Source organism: Rhinopithecus roxellana, chromosome 16 (assembly GCF_007565055.1).
Source record: "Rhinopithecus roxellana isolate Shanxi Qingling chromosome 16, ASM756505v1, whole genome shotgun sequence".
In the NCBI taxonomy this organism is placed as follows: Eukaryota; Metazoa; Chordata; class Mammalia; order Primates; family Cercopithecidae; genus Rhinopithecus; species Rhinopithecus roxellana.
This window is the reverse complement of record NC_044564.1, coordinates 49,527,925-49,544,327: the sequence shown is the minus strand read 5'-3', so window position 1 is coordinate 49,544,327 and position 16,403 is coordinate 49,527,925.

The window sequence follows — 16,403 nt, the reverse complement described above, 5'->3', positions numbered from 1 at the left end:
ATATTGATTCTTACAATAATAATGGGAGACTTCAACACTCCACTGTCAACATTAGACAGATCAATGAGACAGAAAGTTAACAAGGATATCCAGGAGTTGAACTCATCTCTGCACCAAGCAGACCTCATAGACATCTATAGAACTCTCCACCCCAAATCAACAGAATATACATTCTTCTCAGCACCACATCACACTTATTCCAAAATTGACCACATAATTGGAAGTAAAGCACTCCTCAGCAAATGTAAAAGAACAGAAATTATAACACACTGTCTCCCAGACCACAGTGCAATCAAACTAGAACTCAGGACTAAGAAACTCAATCAAAACTGTTCAACTACATGGAAACTGAACAACCTGCTCCTGAATGACTACTGGGTACATAACGAAATGAAAGCAGAAATAAAGATGTTCTTTGAAACCAATGAGAACAAAGATACAACACACCAGAATCTCTGGGACACATTTAAAGCAGTGTGTAGAGGGAAATTTATAGCACTAAATGCCCACAAGAGAAAGCAGGAAAGATCTAAAATTGACACTAACATCACAATTAAAAGAACTAGAGAGGCAAGAGCAAACACATTCAAAAGCTAGCAGAAGGCAAGAAATAACTAAGATCAGGGCAGAACTGAAGGAGATAGAGACACAAAAAACACTCCAAAAAATCAGTGAATCCAGGAGTTGGCTTTTTGAAAAGATCAACAAAATTGACAGACCGCTAACAAGACTAATAAAGAAGAAAAGAGAGAGGAATCAAATAGACGCAATAATAAATGATAAAGGGGATATCACCACTGACCCCACAGAAATACAAACTACCATCAGAGAATACTATAAATACCTCTACGCAAATCAACTAGAAAACCTAGAAGAAATGGATAATTTCCTGGACACTTACACTCTTCCAAGACTAAACCAGGAAGAAGTTGAATCCCTGAATAGACCAATAGCAGGCTCTGAAATTGAGGCAATAATTAATAGCCTATCAACCAAAAAAAGTCCAGGACCAGATGGATTCACAGCTGAATTCTACCAGAGGTACAAGGAGGAGCTGGTACCATTCCTTCTGAAACTATTCCAATCAATAGAAAACGAGGGAATCCTCCCTAACTCATTTTAGGAGGCCAACATCATCCTGATACCAAAGCCTGGCAGAGACACAACAAAAAAAGAGAATTTTAGACCAATATCCCTGATGAACATCGATGCAAAAATCCTCAATAAAATACTGGCAAACCAGATTCAGCAGCACATCAAAAAGCTTATCCACCATGATCAAGTGGGCTTCATCCCTGGGATGCAAGGCTGGTTCAACATTCGCAAATCAATAAACATAATCCAGCATATAAACAGAACCAAAGACAAGAACCACATGATTATCTCAATAGATGCAGAAAAGGCTTTTGACAAAATTCAACAGCCCTTCATGCTAAAAACGCTCAATAAGTTCGGTATTGATGGAACGTACCTCAAAATAATAAGAGCTATTTATGACAAACCCACAGCCAATATCATACTGAATGGGCAAAAACTGGAAAAATTCCCTTTGAAAACTGGCACAAGACAGGGATGCCCTCTCTCACCACTCCTATTCAACATAGTGTTGGAAGTTCTGGCTAGGGCAATCAGGCAAGAGAAAGAAATCAAGGGTATTCAGTTAGGAAAAGAAGAAGTCAAATTGTCCCTGTTTGCAGATGACATGATTGTATATTTAGAAAACCCCATTGTCTCAGCCCAAAATCTCCTTAAGCTGATAAGCAACTTCAGCAAAGTCTCGGGATACAAAATTAATGTGCAAAAATCACAAGCATTCTTATACACCAGTAACAGACAAGCAGAGAGCCAAATCATGAATGAACTTCCATTCACAATTGCTTCAAAGAGAATCAAATACCTAGGAATCCAACTTACAAGGGATGTAAAGGACCTCTTCAAGGAGAACTACAAACCACTGCTCAGTGAAATCAAAGAGGACACAAACAAATGGAAGAACATACCATGCTCATGGATAGGAAGAATCTCTCTCTTTTTTAAAAATAGAGACAGGGTCTCACTATAGTTGCCTGGGCTGGTCTCGAACTCCTGGGCTCAAGCAATTCTCCTGCCCCAGTCTCTCAAGTAGCTGGGACTACAGGCACATGCCATGGCATCCTTTCTCTTTCTCATTCACACACACACACATACACACACTCTTACCTTTTTTTGATTCATTGTCATTGTGAAGCACACTCATGGGTTCCCAGGTTAATGACCCCTCTTTTAGGCAAATTCCTTTGATTTGCAGATGAGGACGCTGATACGCACTCAGATAAAATGACTTACCCAGGGTTAGCGGTTCACATTTCTATCAGGTTGGGCTGTTATGCTGCAATAACAAACAACAATAATCTCAGTAGCTTAAAACATTTCCCCCCCCTCATTCATGTAGTTTCCTCTGTGGGTTAGCAGGGGCCTCTGCTCTTTGTCATTTATACTCACTGATGCAGGGTGACAGACACATGCCTTCTAGAATATCATCCGTCATCATGACAAAAGAAGAGAAAGCATTACAAACCATGCACTGATTCTTAAAGCTTCTGCCTGAAAGTGACACATCACTGCTGGTCGTACTGAATTGGCCCAACTGAGTTCTATGACCATGCTTACCTCTAGGGTAGCAGAGAAACAACTGGTGGAGAGCACAAATAACTGAGAAAGCTGGAAAAGCCAGAGTAGAACCAAGGCACTGTTTTATTTATTTATGAGACAGAGTCTTGCTCTGTTGCCCAGGCTTGAGTGCAATGGTGAGATCTCAGCTCACTGCAACCTCTGCCTCCCGGTTCAAGCCATTCCCCTGCCTCAGCCTCCCAAGTAGCTGGAACTACAGCCATGTGCCACCATACCTGGCTAACTTTTGTATTTTCAGTAGAGACAGGGTTTCATCATATCGGCTGGGCTGATCTCGAACTCCTGACCTCAAGTGATCCACCCACCTCGGCCTCCCAAAGTGCTGGGATTACAGGGTATTGTTATTTTTTGTTTGAGTCCCTCTACTCTTCCAAGGCTACCGTTGTCATTATCGTATGCATCTGGATGTACCCTATAGAAGATCTGTCGTCCACTTAACAGGGTTATGTTTTGATATAAAATGGAGGCTAACTTGGAGACTTAGGTTGTTTGACTTGTGAATGCTGATTTTCTAACACAGTTCATTTAAGATGCTGTTGCAACAAAGGAGACTTGTCTCATTTGGGGTGGGCCATTATTGATTTTATACAACACTCATTTTTCAAGTGAAAACCTTTCTTTCTGTTGTCTGGATTGCCCTTATTTGTCTTTGTTTCTAATACTCATTTATTTCCCCGGTCCTCCATAGCTTGTGGCCGATGGTATTACCAATGCAAACACAGAGGAGTCTCTGGATTTTATTTTATTTTTTACTTTAGCAATTGATGACAGTTGCACCTCTATTTTTATCTTCCATTATTCATTAATTTTATAGTTTATTGAATACTTGCTTCTGCTCTGAGGATTGTAATAAGGGTTAAATTATAAAATTTGCATAGCCTAGCACAAAGGAGTTGCTCAAAATATGTGATGTGGGATGTGTGTGCATGTTTATTTTTTATTTTGAAATCAACATAGGGTGATGACTAAGAGCACACACTCCGGAGTCTGGCAGGGTGGGTCAGCATCTTGGTGCAACCACTTACTATAAGCCATTAGATTTTTAGATGATTTTATTAACCTTTCTGTGCCTCAGTTTTCTCATTTGTGAGATAGGGCTAATAATGCTACCAGACTCCTGGGCTGTGGTGAAGAGTAATTGAAATAATAAATGTACAACATCTGCCACAGGATGTGGTTTGGAGAAATCAGCATCCATACTGGAAAAGAGGATTGCTATTTGCCAACTGAGTAGTGTATTGAGGAGGAAAGAGTATAGGTTTTGGAATTCAGTAGACTTAAGTTCAAATCTCAGCTCTGTCATGGTGTGAATTTGAGCAAGTTACTTACTTCTCTGAGACCCAGTCTCCTCTTTGGTATCACGTGATAGTCCTCCTCACCTTGCAGGGTATTTGGCAGGACCTCATAGGAATACAGCACTACAATGTCTCACACAGTGCATGGCACGTTGAAAGAGTCAATAAATACTCGTTCTTCTGGATGTTGTGGGGTACATGAAGATGGATAAAGGAAACAATTCCTCTGCCTTGCCTTCCAGGGGTTTATAATCTCATTGTGGAGGTAAGACATGTCTACAAATAACTACAGATAGCCTAAAATGCTGAGTGCAGTGCAAGAGATACAGCTAATGGGCTGGAGAAGTTTGCATTAGGTGAGTTACTGTAGAAGGGTCATTTGAGCTGGGCTACTGGCTTTGGCTGAGAAAAAGTGATCTTTACTAAAGAGATACTTTAATTTACAAATACCACTTGTTTTTCTTTCTCCCCCTTTCCTCGTCAGCCCCTTCCTCACCTCCAAACCCGAGAATACTCTATTATGCACCACTGATAAATTTTGCCCAGAGAGGACAAATTCATTATCATCCCTGCCAGTGCAATTTGCTGATGCACTCTGCTTTCTGGTTGTGATATTTACAGCAGCTCAGTTAAGATTTAATTTTCTATTATTGCCTGAACTTTGCAGCCCTCATTTTTCATTTGCTGTCTGAGATTCATTGCTTCAGCACCCTGGAACCACTGCCGGAAAGACTTACTTAACATTCAGAATCAATGAACAAACAGGAGAAACGTTTTACCAGAGACAGGGCTTTAGTGATGCGGGATTTAGCTTTGATTCCTAGCAATGGTTTTAGACTATTCTTTCCAATTCCTGTGACCAACTGCATTTCTCCACCTCATTATTGCATAAGGTGCCTCAGAGATACCTGAGCCTGAGTATTCTCTCCTGGAAATGTTAACAGCCCAGGATCTCTCTGGATGTCATTATTATTTCCTTTTAATCTTGGCCTCTAGCCTTGCTTGATATTGTGGGAATCCTAATTTTCCTTTTCCTTTTCTCACGTCTCTTGCGGGACTTGCCACATGACACAAAAACCTTGTCTAAAGAGATCTCAGGGCTAACAGGCCTTTTCCCTGCCTCATTATCTGTGGATTCATTTAGTTGGAGAGAAAGGACTTTGATTAATGTGTTTTTCTACTCCAGAGCTCACTGCTGCCTGTACAATCCCTTCCCTCTTACCTCATGGGAGTGTTCATCAGGGATGTGGGTGTTTGGAGACTTTCTCATCCCACTGCCTTCCTTCCTATGGTTCTTCTACTGAGGTGCTGGTAGACTTATGGTCATTCAGTACTTGTAGCATTTTGGTACCCACCTGCCCTCCCCAATATGCATATCCATCCCCTGGAACTGGGAGCAGCCATTTTGTACAATTTTACTGTGCCTTCCTAGACACAACATTGGTAGAATGGGAACTTAACAAAAATAGGGGCAATGAGTCTTTTCCGTGAGATACTAGATTTGGGACTGAGAAAGAATTGATCCAGTCTCTTTACGAGGCTGAAGCCACAGATGTGAAAGTGCAGGGAGTTGGATGCCATTTTTCTTCTAGGTAGAGCCAGTGTGCAGTGAGAAAAATGGAGCAGGAAAGCACGGAGGAGATGTCAAGATGGAGGATCCAGAGGGCACCCAGTTCCAGCTGTTCCTAAGGCCCAGGAGTGCCTTTCTTCTTGTGGGGTTGACACTTCACTGGGTACCACAAGATACCATCAAACCTTTCCAATAAATCTTCTCATTGGCTGGTGCAAGTTGTTTTCTGTCACAGGTAATCAAAAAGTCCTAACTGACACAGTGTTTTGTAATTGCTGGTTATATGCTTCTGGTGATAGCTAACCAAGTGCGAGTTTAGGTTATTATTTAGCACCCTTCTGATTGTAAACGAAAATGTTAAAACTTCAGTGTGCTCCAAGAAGAGTCACTAAACACACCCCAAAAAATTGAAATCAGGGTCTTGAAGAGATATTTGTAGAGCCATCTTCCTAGCAGCTCTATTAACAATAGCCAAAAGGTGGAAGCCACCCAAGTGTCCATCAATGGATGCATGGATAAACAGAATGTGGGTACACATATAATGGAATATTATTCAGTCTTACAAAGTTCTGGTATGTGCAATACCATGGATAAACCTTGAGGGCATTATGCTAAATGAAATAAGCCAGTCATAAAAAAAAGACAAACACTGTATAATTCCACTGATGTAAGGTACCAAGAGTAGTCGTATTAGAGACAGAAAGTACAGTGGTGGTTGTCAGGGGTTGGGGGAGAAGAAAATGGAAAGTTGTAGTTCAATGGGTACACAGTTTCAGCTTTGAAGCATGAAGAGTTCTGGAGATTGTTTGCATAGCAGTGTGAGTGTACTTAATATTACTGACCTGTCCCCTTAACATGATTAAGAAGGTAAAATTCATGTTATGTATATTTTACCACAGTTTTTAAAAAGAATCATCAAATTCTCCAAATAACATGTTTGATTTCTGGGATGTGGACAGAGGATCAACGTGGACTATAAATGAGAGGACCACATTCTATTCCTTGCTTTGAACTCAAATAAAGGATTTGTCCAAGGTCACTTCTTTATACCTCATTTCACTCACATGTTCCTTTAATTCATTCACACAAGTACCTGCTATGTAGGTTCTAGGTCCTGTGCAAAATCATGGTTGTTGAGGAAACTTGCTCAAAGCAAGTAATCTCTGTGTGGATTTGGAAAGATCAACAAACAGCATAGCACCAGGTGTGAAAGTGAAAGATGGTATTCCAGGCAGCATGCAAAAAAGTTTTGAGAATTCTGAGAACATTTTTGTTTTGAAGCCTGGGCCACAGATGGGGGCAGAAAGAGGAAAGGGTGGTTGAAGTTGGGGCTGAATCGAGAGACAAGACTGAACTGTAAATGGGCTATCGGATTATTTTAGAGGTAGGCAGGGTTTCCTTCTGTGTGTTCTGTGGCCTGCTGGCCCCTTCAGAGGTTCAAGAACAAATAATCTGGTTGATGGTCCATACTGTATCTCCCTTTTGGCTATGTTGAGTACCTCATTAGCATACAAAAGGTCAGAAAAACTCCTGCTGTAAAAATCTTGACTTTGTTTAACCCAACATTTCCTAAACTTATATGACCATAGGGTTTTTCTGTATATCCTTTAGTTGCAGACCTACATTTTTAAAAAAGCTTTGGGAAAATGTGTTGGGGCTGGGGCTCTGAAATATAGGGCTTACTTAATTTTGGCTTGTCTTTTTAAAAGGAGGGAGTCATACTCTGAAATGATTTCACATTCTGTATTGTCAAGACTTTGGTCTCTTAACTGCCTTTCTCTGCTAACATTTTTAATGGGGAGCTGCCGTATGGGAGAAGGCAGAGATGTAAGGGGCATCTGTGTATATGTTCTGCTCTCAGAGAGTGTCCTGCTTCCTCCTACAGAATCAGAGCTCTCGGACAAGGATTTCCGCGCAAGTAATTTATCTGGGAAGTGATCCCAGGAAATACTGATGGAGGATTGAGAAAGTGAAACAGGGAAAATAAAGGAGTCAATAGTTAATATATGTATCAAGCAATTTCCCATGGGGCAATGAAGTTTATTCTCTATGGAGAGCTCTGGGAGGTATTGTGCAATGTGTGCCTCCAAGTTATTCTACCAGGGTAACAAGGGGTCTGGGGTATTTACCCACCAACTCCTGCCAGTGAGTGGTTGAGGGCTGCTTGGCTTAACGCGCTCACACTTTGGGTTTGTGACCCATGTGGGCTCCAGGCAGAGGTAGGCAGGTGCTGGCCTCCTGAAGTCAGACTGACTGGTAAGAGACAAGGGGATACAGGTGGAGCTCTGGAAGTGCCTGCTATAGTTTCAAAGCTAGCGAGGCTGAAAAGAAAATTGTTACTATGTCAATCCCTCCATTTTTTTTATAGTGAATGAAGACTCATTCTGATAGTGTGGCAAGTTTCTGTTGACTACTTCAAGATTCTAGAATGTTCCCTGTATTTCCCTTCCTTTTTGACTCTATCCCAATGTTCTTATTTCTAATTATTTGTTGGTTTAACTCTCACTTTCACCTTTCCTATTCTAAGTCCCCAATTTATTTATTCGACTGTTACACCCAATCACATCAGCGCTTCTGAAGCAGCACCATTTTTAACCATCAAGTTCTTACTTGTGTTTGGACTGGCATCTCCTTCCAAACTGCCTTGAATTTTGTCTAGACAAAGACTCATTGTGCTCATGTCTCCTGGCTATCAAATAGAAGAAAATTCCGTGAACCGCTTTGGACTATTTCCCCAAATCTGTGCTTTTATTTCCCTCTGGGCCCCCAGAAAAAGTTACATAAACATCCCAGTCTCAGGATTTACACTTCCGTCAGTAACCAACTCATGCCCAATTGTTATCTATTTTTCATTTATTCATTCAACAAGAATTCATTGAACATCTACTACCATCTACACAAGGCACTGCTGCAAATGACCTGGGAGTGGGAGATGATAGGCAAGAAGGCTGTGGAGACAGTGGATCCAAAGCATAGATTCTGGAATCAGACAGCCTTTAGCATGAGGCTCATCTCTGCCTTGGGCAAGTCGCTTTGCCTTTCTAAGGCTCAGATAACTCATCTATAAGATGAAGATAATCATAATACCAATTTTATGGGATTATTTAGAATATTAAAGGTTATAATGTACATATAACACTTAGTATAGTCCCTGACACACATTAAATAATACATACATAGAATTATGTTTTATTATTACAAATATAAACTGAGCAAAGATGCCACCCTGAAGGTGTGCTGTATCAAGATACAGAAACATGGACTAAACATGTATAAAGCAAGATGGAAAGTGCTAAGTGCCAAAAAGAAGTAAAGAATATTCTATGGAAGTCTGAGGAAGCACCGAGAGGAGGAAGGAGAGAGCCAGAGGGAAGCCTAAGGACGGTTTGATAGAGGGGCAGCGTTTGACCTAGGGTGGATAGGATTAGCACGTACAGATGCCAGAACTAGGACACTAATTGTATTTGTGTGTTGAATTATTTATACTGTATTATATATTGATATACCACATGCATAAATATTTATACTTGACTCACATGAAATGATATTCATCCAGTCAATAGATATTTACTGAGTATCTACCATAGGAAGGTTATATAACTGAATAGTTATCCATTCAGTCAATTAATATTAAGTATCCACCATAGGAAGGTTACTAGTCTAAATGCTAAGAAAATAGCACAGACACCTGCAAGCATATGTTTATTGAAGCACAGTTCACAGTGGCAAAGATATGCAACCAGCCTAAGTGTCATACACCAATGATTGCATTTTAAAAATGTGGTCTATGTACATCACAGAATACTGCTCAGCCTTAAAAAAATGAAATAATGTCTTTTACAGCAAATTGGATGGAGCTGGAAGCCATTATTCTAAGTTAAGTAACTCAGGAATGGAAAACCAAAACTCACTGATAAGTAGAAGCTAAGCTGTGGGTACACAAAGGCATACAAAGTGGTATAATGGACTGTGGAGACTCAGAAAGGGGGAACGTGAGGGGGATGAAGGATTAAAAACTGCATATTTGGTACAATGTATGCTACTCGGGTGATGGGCGCACTAAAATCTCAGACTTCACCACTATACAATTCATCCATGTAATCAAAAGCCACTTGTACCCCAAAAGCTACTGAAATTAAACAATAAAAAAGACCAGAAAAAAAACAAAAAAAGAAAACAGCAATGCATAAGCACAAACAAAATTCCAACTTTCATCAAGCTTCTAGCCCAAGGGGCAATGTTCTCAATTGTTAAGAATAAAAAGATTCAGAAATAGTATGTGAAGTATGATCCTATTTTAACATATGTATGGATATATAAATGTACATATCATAAAAATGAGGCCGTGAATGCATAGTTATGTGTAAAGAGAAAGTGAGAGCTAAAGCAATAAATTTGGAGAGATAGAGACAAAAGTATTAGCAGAGATTCTATTTCAGTAGTAGAATTACATTTTCTCTTTTTTTTTAAATCTATATTTTCCAAATTTGGGGGCAATAAACTTGTGCTTTATGCATAATGTTGAAAACTTGTGTATAATGTATGCAATTAAGCAACTAAGTGCTAAAAGTTAGAATTTAACAGAAATTGCAAAGAGCCCTTCCTACTTTCCTTATTCCCATCTCCTAAAACAGCCATCATATTTCTAACCCTGAAGGCCTCTTGATGTTCACATCTGCTACCAACCCCATTGTTTGTGGACCATAAATCCTTTTATTCGACAAAATAAAATCTTCAGCTTGAGAGAAGGGCTTTCCCCAAAGAATGCTGTGCTCAAAACCTGAAGCTTTGGGCTTTTAGAGGGGAAAATACTCTATTGCTGCAAAATGATTATTATTCCTATTTGCTTTATAGGTTGTTAAGTGTGTAGAAGATATTCAAATAAAGCTGGCTAGAAAGTATAAGAGCTCATGGATTTTTATAACGGAAAACAAAACCCAGGTGAAATTAGGTTTCACCTGATGGCCAGGCTCTCCCATTTACAGAAGGTTTCCGGTGCATAGGTGTAGTGCTCCCTCCTAGCCCCCAAATGCAGAGGGGATAGGTCTTGATTCACCGCTGGGTGCACTGGCAGAACCAAATTCTAGGCTGAGGGTTAGGAAAAGTTTGTTAGTCATGGCATCACTCCTGGCAAACACAAATTTATCTTTTTTCCACTGAGGTCCCAGTTTGCTTGGCATGACCTAGTTCATCTGGCAAAGCTAATTCATAGTGCTCCAGCTTTTCAGAACTGCCTGCCTCTTGCAAATTGGCTGGGTGTGGTGATTTTAATAGGCTCACTGTTTAGAATATATTTTCACATTTTCTTTCATCTGTTTATTCTTTGGTTTCCTATCCCAATCATTCTTGTCTTTTCTTCATTTGAATGCTGAAAGTTTTAACTGTAGTTTTGCAGTGCATGTATTTATTTCCTAAGGATATTTTCATCCTGATTGACTAGTCACTTGTAATTTTGGACCCTGCTGTTATTTTGAATAAAAAGCAATTTGTCTAGTAATTTTTGTTTAAAAGATGAAGGTCCAATGGTGGTGGATATAATTTGAGGAATGCTTTGCATGAATTTGGGGCAAATGAGAAGGAGTTATTTAAATATGGAAATGAATATGCATAGATATAATTATGTCAATAAGAAACCCTCAAAATTAAAAAATCTGATTCCCCATCAAGAAAATCATTTATATAATTGTTTCACTTTGTTACTTACAAGTTTTTGAAATTTTCTATTGCTCTTAGGATAAGCTTCAAGTGCATTAAAGTGGCCTGTAAGACCTGGCCCCAGTCTCTTCTCCAGCCCTTACCCTCACATTCTAATCACAACGTAATCAATTTCTTTCATTTCCTCTAGAGTGTTAAACTCTCTTGCCTCTGGATCTTCATGTTGTATTTTATTTTCCTGGAATGCTCCTCACAGTCCTCTGTCTGGGTAACTCTTCCTTATTTGCGAGTCTCAGCTCACAGGTGGTTTCCTCTGAGAAGCATCCCCACATCTGCTTGGTTTGAGTTAAGGGCCCCTCCTCTGTGCTGTGTCACCACAGCAGGTCATTGCGGCTTACGTCTCTGTCTCCTCTACCAATCTGTAAAATAGCTATGTCTTTCTGTTACCATTTTATCCTTGAACCAAGCACAGTGCCTGACTGGCACATAGTAGGTGCTTAATAAATATTTCTGAATGGGTACATTGGAATAATTTGTTGAGAAAAGGAATAAGGATTCAAGTGAGTTTCTAGGTCCCATGCTGCCCTTTACTTGGGTGCCTGAATTATCAGGTCAATTCAGATTGAACAAATATTACTGAACACAGATATGTGCCAGCTGCTTCCACCTACCCTATTTCATTTTTTTTTTTTTTTTTTTGAGACGGAGTCTCACTCTGTCACCCAGGCTGGAGTGCAGTGGCCAGATCTCAGCTCACTGCAAGCTCCGCCTCCCGGGTTTACACCATTCTCCTGCCTCAGCCTACCGAGTAGCTGGGACTACAGGCGCCCGCCTACCAAGTAGCTGGGACTACAGGCGCCCGCCACCTCCCCCGGCTAGTTTTTTGTGTTTTTTCAGTAGAGACGGGGTTTCACCGCGTTAGTCAGGATAGTCTTGATCTCCTGACCTCGTGATCCGCCCGTCTCAGCCTCCCAGAGTGCTGGGATTACAGGCTTGAGCCACCGCGCCCGGCCCCCTATTTCATTTGATCTTTTCCTTAGCTTTCTATTTTCCAGCTGAGGACAGTCAGATCCAGCAAGGCTGAACAGCTTGATCATGGCAACCCATGAATAGAAAGACCCTTGAGTTTCAGAGACTAACTCATTGCTCTTGGCCCTATATCAGGGTGCTGCCTCTTTAAACATGTACGTGCCTGTTATGCTCTGTTGCCATAACCATCCACCAGGCTGTCTTATTAGAACATAAGAACTCTTGAATTGCCGACATAAAAGGTACAACAGAGACCAAAATCAAAATGGAATCATAGAAAGGAATTGGGGAAGGAAGCGCTGGTCTAAGAATCCAGCCTCAAATTTGAATTTTTGTCTTTCCTGTGTGACACTGGGAACGTCGTTTAGTCTCCATGGGCCTTAGCTTTCTCATCTATACAATGAGTGGGAATGATTGGATAATTTTGTAGGGGCCTTCCCACTTTAAATTTAATGATCCTTGCAAACTGGTATGAGAGTTAAACCTTAACACTTTGGGAAAATGCTGAAAATGTCATACCAGGAATGACACCACAGATTGCAGCCTTATTTCAAGTTAAGCAAATCCTGGAAGTAGATGTCCACTTTTAATGGAAAAAAAATGATGCATTTTATTTCCATACTGGATTAACTTCCTACCTTAAAATGGGATTTCTGCTATAAAAATGGCCTGATAAGTGACACTGTGGTGTGGGCACATAAAAACCAAACCCCACAGAACTTAGATGTAAAAATTTCTGAGAACCTTGACCTGTGTGGCAAAATGTAGAATATACCCCTTTAATAGATTTGGAATCAAGAGATACATTTCTGGTAGGGCTTTTGAAGTATTGAGACCTCTCATGGAAAATGGATCTCTTTTCTCTTTTAGGAATGCTGCACATTTTTTGAGAAGTTAATTAAGAACAGCATTGTTTTCTCACTGACAACAAATCAATGCTAACATTCTAGAGTTTTATAGCACTTTTATCTGAAGAACTTAATATATTCAATATATCCAAGTGAGAAATCCTATTTTTCTTGTTCATAAAATTGCTAATTTGATTTGTCTCAGTGGCGATTTAAACACATATATTACCTATGGACATAGAAAATGTTTATTTCATCTGTTGACACTCAGAGGAAAACAAGGAATGGGTTGAACTTCAGTGTTAAATTGTGGGGAGGAGTTTCACTTGAGTTTCGCAACAGCAGTGATATAGATTAAGGAAGCAGGGCTCATTTTGATGTTGAGTTTTGCTGTGGTCTGAATGCCTATGCTTCCCTAAAACTCATGTGCTAAAGTCCTAACCCTCAAGGTGATGGTATGAGGAGATGGGACCTTTGTGAGTTAATTAGTCATGAGGGTGGGATTAGTGCCCTTCTGAAAGAGGTTCCAGAGAGTGGCCTTGCGCCTTTCACCAGGAGAGGACACAGTGAGAAGGAAGCATCTATGAACCAGGAAGCAGGCCCTCATCAGACCCTGAATCTTGCCAGCATCTTGATTTTGGACTTCCCAGCCTCCAGAACTGTGAGAAATAAATTTCTATTGTTTGTGAGCCACCCAGTATGCAATATTTTGTTGTAACAGCCTGAACAGATAAGACAAGCTTAAATTAGACATTTGGAGTGAACCAAATGTCCTATAGTGAACTCCAGGAAATTCCAGCCTAAGCTTCAAGAGCCAGTGGAAACATAATAAAGTAGGAGAAAAAGATAATGAGCAAGAAAAAAAAAGATGCAGTCAACGCAGAAGAAAATGATGCTGAGCTACATGACTCAGAGGAAGGTGAGATGGAAAGTATATAAGAAATTATAAATCATAAAAAGTTATGGTGAGAGCTTGTTGATATCATCTGGATATCTGTACCCTCCAAATCTCATGTTGAAATGTGATCCTCAGTGTTGGAGGTGGGGCTTGGTGGGAGGTGTTAGGGTCATGGGAGTAGATCCCTCATGAATGGCTCAGTGCCCTCCTGCAGTAACGAGTGAGTTCTCACTCCATTAATTACCACGAGATCTGATAAAAAATGAGTCTGGAACTTCCTCCTCTCAATTTTTCTCCCTCTCTTGCCACATGACATGCCTACTATCGCTTCACCTTCCACCATGATTGTAAACTTCCTGAGGCCTCATCAGAAGCAGATGCTGACACCATACTTCTTACATGGTCTGCAGAACTGTGAGACCAATAAATCTCTTTTCTTTGTAAATTATCCAGCCTCACGTATTCTGTCATGGCAATGCAAAATGGATTAATACAATTGCTAAGGCTAGAAACATGAGTTCGGAGTGGGAGAGACATAGTAAAATCAAGGGTGGTAATTATGAGAGGATATACTTGACTTGTTATCAGACAGGCATTCTTGAAAAGTTGTGTGAAAATCTAATTGTCATAAAGCAAAAACATATTTAATAGTTAATTATTTAAAGGAAATTTATGTCTGTAAGGGAAAGGGTACTTTTATAACACAAATACAATCCCCTAAATTATTTCTTTTAAAATTCCAGATTTTTGTCTATGTTGAGTTTTCTTAAGTTAATGGGCAATTGAAGCAGGCAGTTGAGAGAAATACACACTGTTTGAGTTTTGGGCATGGCATCAAGAAAGGACAGAATGTTCCCAGTTGAAAGAGGCCCTTGAGATTATCTAATGCAATCCCTCATTTTGCAGATGAGAAAACTGAAGATTAAACGCTTTGCTCAAGGCTAAGCAGGGGGTCACTGAGAGTTAACCAAAGGTTAAGAGATTTGTTCATAGTCCTCAGCTGCCTGGCTGAAAAATTAGAGCTAGACCCAAACAGTCCTCCTGCCCACTCAGGGCTCATTCTCTGCATGTCACTTAGCCTGGATGGTTTACTGTGTATAGAGAGTGAAACAAAGCAGCAATGCAGCTGCCCACTTTTGTTCTCTAGGGCCCTTTCCAGTTTCAAAATTCTGTGATTCTACATCATCGCTGAATCTCTGTTTTTCAAGAACGTTGCCTAAAAGGATTCATTGTAAGATCAGGAGGAAGTCAAATAAATAAATAACTGTTATGGGCTCCCAAATGGCCAAGGAATATAGTGATATATCTTGTAAAAGGAGATAATGCTAAAAGAAGAAATTTATCTCCCAGAAAGCAATAAAGCTTTAAAACTGAATGTAGAAAAAGAAAAAAAAAGCAGTAACCCAGTTTCTCTTCAGTTCTTTCAGAATCTATCAAATATGGCACTTTGAATTGGTCCAAGTTTCACAGACACCAGAAAACCATAAGTGTGATGTTTTTGAAGATGCCATACATCTCCCAAAACACATCATTTTGTTCCAGCTCACTCTTCTTTGCACGCCATTTAACTTAGCTTCTTGTCATTTCCTCTTAGAGATTCCACATGTATCTCTAGTTCCCCAGAAAAAAAAAAAAGCCCTTTATTTGGAACTGCAGAAAACTCATTATGTGAGAATTCAGAGAGAGAGAGAGAGAGATTAGATTAAATTTTCAAGCACCACTTTTTTGTTCTCTGAAAAGTACCATAATGCATGACCCATAGGTAAGGGCTCTGATTTAAATCTCAGGGTTTAAAAATTATTTTATTTCTAAGTAGCAGCCTTCCATTACCCATTTCCTCTTTTGATCCCTTTTTTTCTTTATGTAGCATACAGATTTCTTGCTAAAAATACTTTAGATCATATAAATTCATGTGAAGTCTTTAATGTAGCAAAATTTTAGTTGGATTGTCCAAAGAAGAATAGGAGTGACTGTTCTAAAAGAGAGATCCTAAACGAAACTACTGTTAAATAAAAATCATGCTCCATGTCAACATTGTCTAAATTTTAAATTACATGTAAAATATCAAAGAAAACATTCAAATATCCATCATATGCTTCAGTATAGAGAAAGCCATAGAATCAAATAATGCTAGAGCTGGAAGAGATCTTAGAATTTCTGAAAGTTTTCTTATTTTATAGATAAGAAAATTGAAGCTTATTATAGTCGGATTATGAGGACGGCTATCCAGACACTACCTCAACTGCCAGTGTATAAAGAGCACAAAAACATCACTATGATAAGTGGCAAATCAAAGTCAGATATTGCAGACTCCCATACATAGCTCTTTACTACTTCGTGAATAGTCACCTGAACATTGACAGTCTGCTAAAATACTTGGAACTGAAGAATGAATGATGTGGTTTGTTAACCAAGAGTATGTGATTTATTTTATTATA